The 6,133-nt window shown below is 47.2% G+C and overlaps 1 long non-coding RNA gene across 1 annotated transcript; it reads right to left on the reverse strand.

Moving 5' to 3' along the window:
* Positions 1-1,898: 1,898 nt before the first annotated feature.
* LOC123356970 lies at positions 1,899-5,674 on the reverse strand. Its single transcript, XR_006575476.1, has 3 exons — positions 5,579-5,674; positions 3,055-3,143; positions 1,899-1,941 (listed from the first exon to the last, which is right to left on the reverse strand). It is a non-coding gene; the product is annotated as an uncharacterized LOC123356970 (long non-coding RNA).
* Between the last annotated feature and the right edge of the window lie 459 nt (positions 5,675-6,133).

Genomic DNA, 6,133 nt, shown 5'->3' on the forward strand with positions numbered 1-6,133 from the left:
CCCATCCCCTTCCCACTATCCTCAGTCTTTTCCACTTCCAAGGATCCCAGATCTCCTACCCAATCCCCGCAGCCCCAACAGCACCACTGCTGGGACCTCCACCCCTTTTCTCCATTCCCAGGCTCCCACTCCCCCAAACCACCACACTCCCTGTTCCCAGGAGATTCTGTCTCTGATTCCTCACCTCCTCTTCCTTCCATGGTACCCATCCCTCCCTGATTCCCTCTAGTCTTCCACATCCCTATCCCTTTCCTTGCACTACACTCAGCCTTCCCTACCTTGTGGCACCCCACAACCACTAGCTCCCCCATCATCTTCTCCACTCCCATTGCTCCCTGCTCTCCTTCCTCCCTACCCCCCAAGAACTCCTGAATAGGAACCTCACACTGCTCTCACAGTCATTGGCTGGTTGGGTCAAGAGGACATGCTGTGGCCACTGCCTCTGAGCTACACCCATTCATCTGAGTCGGAGCCGTACCACTGTTAACTTTCAGACTAGGTGTATTGTGCGTTTTGCTTGCATTCTGAAGGAGTTCCCCCTGCATTCTGAAGGAGTTTCTTTGCCCTGGTCTACACACAGCCCCTGGTTCGAACTAGGGTACGCGAATTCAGCTACGTGAATAACGTAGCTGAATTCGAACTACCCTAGTTCGAATGACTTACCGTCCAGACGCCGTGGAAGCGAACTCCGCGGCTCCAAGGTCGACTCCGGCAACTCCTCCTGCCGCGGTGGAGTACCGGAGTCGACCGCGGCGCTTCCGGAGTTCGAACTATCGCGTCTAGATCAGACGCGATAGTTCGAACTCCGAGAAGTCGAACTCGCCGCGTCGATCCGGCGGGTAAGTACAGATGTGGCCTTAGATGTTTCCCCCTGATTCCAAAATTTCAGGGCTGAGAGCAATATTTTAAAGTGTTTTAAAATCCACTCTGGCCTCTTCTGAGCTGCTGAGTTTTGTCACCATAGCTCTGTTTGTTAGGGATGCAAAAGAACACATCCTTAATTGATATAATTATGCTGGGAAATTCTCTCATGCAGACACAGAGTGCTGAAAAAGTCTATTAAAAAATAAGGAAATTAAATGCCCATAACCTACATCAATACCGAGTACAGGTTTCCCAGTTCTGCTTCATGCCTTTGCACTAGGTGGGTGGTGGCTAAACTTAAACCTCTGAAAACCAGAAGAGGAAGAGTTAATATACACACCACCCCTTAAATGCAACCTTAACTCTGCCCCTGGCCCTGCAGGAATGGCTCAGTAAGACTGGTGCAAAGGTTAAGAAACTAACAAAGGAAGTGGAGGTTTCTCCATTTCTTGAAGTCTTCAAGTTGCAGTGGATGCCTTTCTGGGGGCGTATTGAGTCCAACACAAGGTATTCAGCTCAGTACAGCAGTAATTGGATGAAATTCTATGACCTGGTTATACGGGAGGTCAGATTAGATGACCTAATAGCCCTTTCTGGCCATAAAATCTATGATTCCAATATAGCTATGAAGGACTAGGAACATGCCATTGTTTGTGTTGTGTTCAGAGATGGGAATACCAGCATTTCTCCACATGCCTCCAGCTGTGTGCTCTGGGTTAGCTGTAGCTGTAACTGGATGGTGGAGGGAGGAGTTGGAGCAGCTTGGCAGAGCTATGACTGTGATATGAAGCAAGGTGCATGTGAACCCTGAGGGACCTAGTCTGCCCCATTTCAATGCTTTCAATGGGCTATTGCTGAGACAGGGCAGAGCAGAGGTGGCATTGTGGGGGTGGCGTGAACCTTAACTCTTCATCTCCCCTTCTTAGAACCGAGGGGACGGGAATCCTTACCCAGCGAGGTCACATTCTCATAGTTCTCCTGCATGACGTCTCTGCAGAGGGCTCTTTGACGGGGGTCCAGCAGAGCCCACTCTTCCCTGGTGAAATACACAGCCACCTCCTCGAAGGTCACCGGCCCCTGAAAGAGCAAGAGTCCCCCACTCACAACCTGCTGCCCCACTCACAGCCCCACTATTCATGGGGGAGAGGAGCCAATCAAATGGATGCTCTGAGAGAGAGACAGTCAGCAGGGTCCCACCCCCACCCTGCTCAGAGCAGCCAGGAGGCAAAACAGGAGGGGAGACAGAGATCCCCTCATCCCCCCCAGCAGACAGAGGGGGAAGGGTCTTCTCCTCCATCACACACCTACAAGCCAGAGGCTGATACGGGGGATGGGGCCCCCAGCAGGCTCCAGGGTCGGCTCCCCAGTAGGAATCCCAACAGGCTTCCCATTGCCAGCAGCTGGAAGGAAGGGGAGGGGTTATCTACTCTAGGCCCCACTGGTGGGTAACCTCCCACCCCCTCCTTCGAATCTCCTAGCAGCCTCTGGCCAGTAGGTTCATGTTCTTGCACTGGGAATCTGATACGTTTTCCCCAGCGCTGTCCAGGGTTCCCCCACTCCCAACACAACCCCATTCCACAAATAGGGTAATTTCCTCCCCCAAACCCAATGGATCTGTTCCCGGAATCCATGAAATTAATAGGCAGCAGGTTTAAAACAAATAAAAGGAAGTTCTTCTTCACGCAGCGCACAGTCAACTTGTGGAACTCCTTACCTGAGGAGGTTGTGAAGGCTAGGACTATAACAATGTTTAAAAGGGGACTGGATAAATTCATGGTGGCTAAGTCCATAAATGGCTATTAGCCAGGATGGGTAAGAATGGTGTCCCTAGCCTCTGTTCGTCAGAGGATGGAGATGGATGGCAGGAGAGAGATCACTTGATCATTGCCTGTTAGGTTCACTCCCTCAGGGGCACCTGGCATTGGCCACTGTCGGTAGACAGATACTGGGCTAGATGGACCTTTGGTCTGACCCGGTACGGCCTTTCTTATGTTCTTATGTTATGACTTGGGTTAAACAATTCCCAGCAAGTTTGTCAGATGCCGTGTCCCCCTCCCTTTCTCCACCCTGGTTATTTCCTGCCCCCATCCCACCTCCACTCTGAGCTCCCCCAAAGATCCCAAGCCCTCACTATTTCCTGCCCCTCTCCCTCCAGCAGGAACCCATTAGCAACCCCGCAATAATCCCTACCTGGACTGGCTCCACTACAGCCAGTTCCCTTCCCTGTCCCATGGGAGGGTGGGAAAATCTGGAGCCACAGGTGGGCATTACTCTGCTGCCTGTCAGGGTGAGAAGGGTGACAGGGAAGATTTCAGAAGGACCTTTAGTTCCTGTCACATCATGATCTTCCCCGGCCCTTTCCCTGCACAAGATGTTTCTGACTCGCATGCTGGGAAAATATTCCATCACTTTATCACAGCCCAGACCCGGCCCTTCCCACCAGTGCTAAACCCACTGTGCTAGTTTTAAAACCCTGAGGGCAACTCTCCCAACGGTGGGGACCAGGCGGAGGCAGGGACAGGACAAAGTCTGCCCAGTGTAGGTGCAGTAAATTAAATGAAGTTTGCTGGTGATAGCTGGAAGGCTTGGTCAATAGAGACAAATAGTGGACCGTGAAGTGGGGCTCACTTCCATTTTATGTATTATGTTCCTCACCCTCATGCTTCAGGGTTTCAGCCAAAACTGCTAGGGGTCAGGAAGCAGCAAAGAATCCTGTGGCACCTTATAGACTAACAGACGTTTTGTAGCATGAGCTTTCGTGGGTGAATACCCACTTCTTCGGATGCAAGTCCGAAGGTCAGGAAGGGATTTTCCCCCCTCTATGTATTTTTAGAGGGTTTTTTTAATCTCTTTCCTCTGAAGCTTCAGGAACGGCCAGAAAAGAAGACAGGATATTGGGCAGGGTGGATCTCTCTCTCTCTCTCTCTCTCTTTGTGCTCCGATGCTCAGAGTCTAACTGATCATTATAGGTGGGATGTGGAAGAAATTTTCCACCTGGGTCAGGTTGTAGGTGACCTGGGGGTTTTTCATCTTCCTCTGCAGCGTGGGGTGTGGGGCACTCACTAGGATCACCCAGAAATATCTCACTTAACCATTTCCCTGCCACTGCAGGGGTCTGGGGCACCTCGGTCCCTCCTATTCTCTGCCTGGGGCATAGAACAGTCTAGTCTCCTGTGGGCTGCAAGACTTTGGTCTCACTCCAGCTGTTGGGTTTAGTGGGCGGGTGCTGGCAGCCAGTGCTAGACAGGAGGTCAGACCAGATGATCCAGTGGTCCCTTCTGGCCTTAGACTTTATGACTGACTGGATGTGGGCAGATTTGAGAGCTTGTGACCTTCCCACCCCCCACTTATTTCTCCTTCATTTTCTGTCTTCTCTTCCCCCCTTCCCCCCTCTGCCTGGGAGACTTAGTGACCAATGATCCCTGGGTTCCTTTGCTCTCCTGCGATCGCTGACAGCACTCAATGCCGGTTTGAATCAAAACTTTCTGCTTCGTCCCCATTTCTACTAACCACCGCACGGGTTTCAGTCTCGCTGGCTGGGATACAGGCAATGAAAGGGTTACTGTGCACAGCTGCAAACTGCCTCATTTCACAGCTGAAATAAGTAAGCAAGTACCTCTTATTGGAAGCCAAATATTTTCTGACCCTCGAACATTTACTAAAAAAGTAAGAATACAACATGTATCCAGTGCTGAGTCTATATACAACTTGTATATTTCTAGAGGCTGACAGAGAACACTGACCACAATGAACAGGGGAGTGCAGGAGTTGGGGAGTGAGATTTTCTTTGCTTTAGATCATAATGAAAGACTCAACATCTCACCGCCTCCTGACTGCCTTTTCTGAGCCCCCAGGGGTCACAAACCACCAGCTGAGAAACACCAGCCTAGATCATTGTTTTGTATCGGCATTGACTACGCATGGGAAGAGAGTGTTACATAGTGTGAATGAGCCCAGTGCAATGACATACATGGACCAACCCTGGGAACTGTTAATTCCAGTAACACCCACGTTTTGAACTCTCTGCCTTACTTCACTGTAAAAAGAAGACAAAAGTTCATAAGATCTTTCAATACCCTATAGCAACAAGTTGATGAAAAGTAGGTTAAATTCTTTTCAGCCATGAAGGCCATGGACAGGTGCAAGACGACCAAAGACAGAAAATTAAATTAGTCCAAACAAAAGGGGGCTAATGATGTCATTCAGGGCCAGTACTAAGCTCTGTGCTTGGTAAACAAGAAAACGTGGCAACAAAGTTACCTAGGCCAAATTTGGCCTTAGGGACATGGATTTAATTAGTAAACAAAATAATAAAAAATTAACTATGCCACCTACTTTTGTTCCTTTTGGGACTTTTAAAAAGAGATGAGGGGGGGGAGAGAGAAAATCATCTCCCACCTCATCCCTGACATGGCAACACTGCTACTAAACTGATATATTTCCTTTCTGAGAGGCTTTGTTTTCATTATATTTTAATTTGTTTTCCCTCCTCTTTCTCCTCATGACGCACGTTTATTAATTTGCACTTCATTTTGACCATAGTTCTATCCTGTTTCTCAGAAAGCTCTAAGGGCTTGTCAGTTAAAATATGTTCCAAAGAGACCCATTGCTCCCGTGATTAGTGACTTTCTTAAAGTCTCTCAGTGCTTGTAAGTTAAACTAGTTTTCTAAAAAGACCCCTCTTTTTAAGAGCAGGATTAGTAATGAATCTTACCCTCTTTCCCACAAGCCACTGCCTCTTTGCCTTTACTCTCCAGTGCAACACCTTCAAATAATTCTGCTGAGGATGTTTCCCAGAAATTAATCATCATCGGGATGGCTAGGAATGTATGGGGAGAAAAAAAAATTAAGATTCTATCTTAAATGAATAAAATTAATTTAAGGCATAATGTAAGCATAAAAAAAAAGTTTAGAGCAAAAAGTTAATTAAAAGAACCAAACAAACGTTGCATTCTTAAAGTAGTGCAGGTTATGCAAAAAAACAATATAGATATATATATATATAGAGAGAGAGAGATATATATATATAGATAGATATATAATTGCTGTTTTAACCAAATTAGATGCTAATAGCTGTTTTATTTATTTAAAGTGTAAAAATCAGCTACAACCTGTGTCACAAGAGGTAAATAGTGCACTAAAATAATTATAAAAAGTTAAAAATGTGAATACATTACCAATTTAGAGTCACAACAAAAAAAGTCTATTTTTTTTTTAAAAACTCTAACTATACTAACAAACTTTCAAATAAATAGTTTTTAAAAAAAGC

The sequence above is a fragment of the Mauremys mutica genome, unplaced genomic scaffold (genome assembly GCF_020497125.1).
Source record: "Mauremys mutica isolate MM-2020 ecotype Southern unplaced genomic scaffold, ASM2049712v1 000111F_np12_subseq_200944:242595_obj, whole genome shotgun sequence".
Classification (NCBI taxonomy): Eukaryota; Metazoa; Chordata; order Testudines; family Geoemydidae; genus Mauremys; species Mauremys mutica.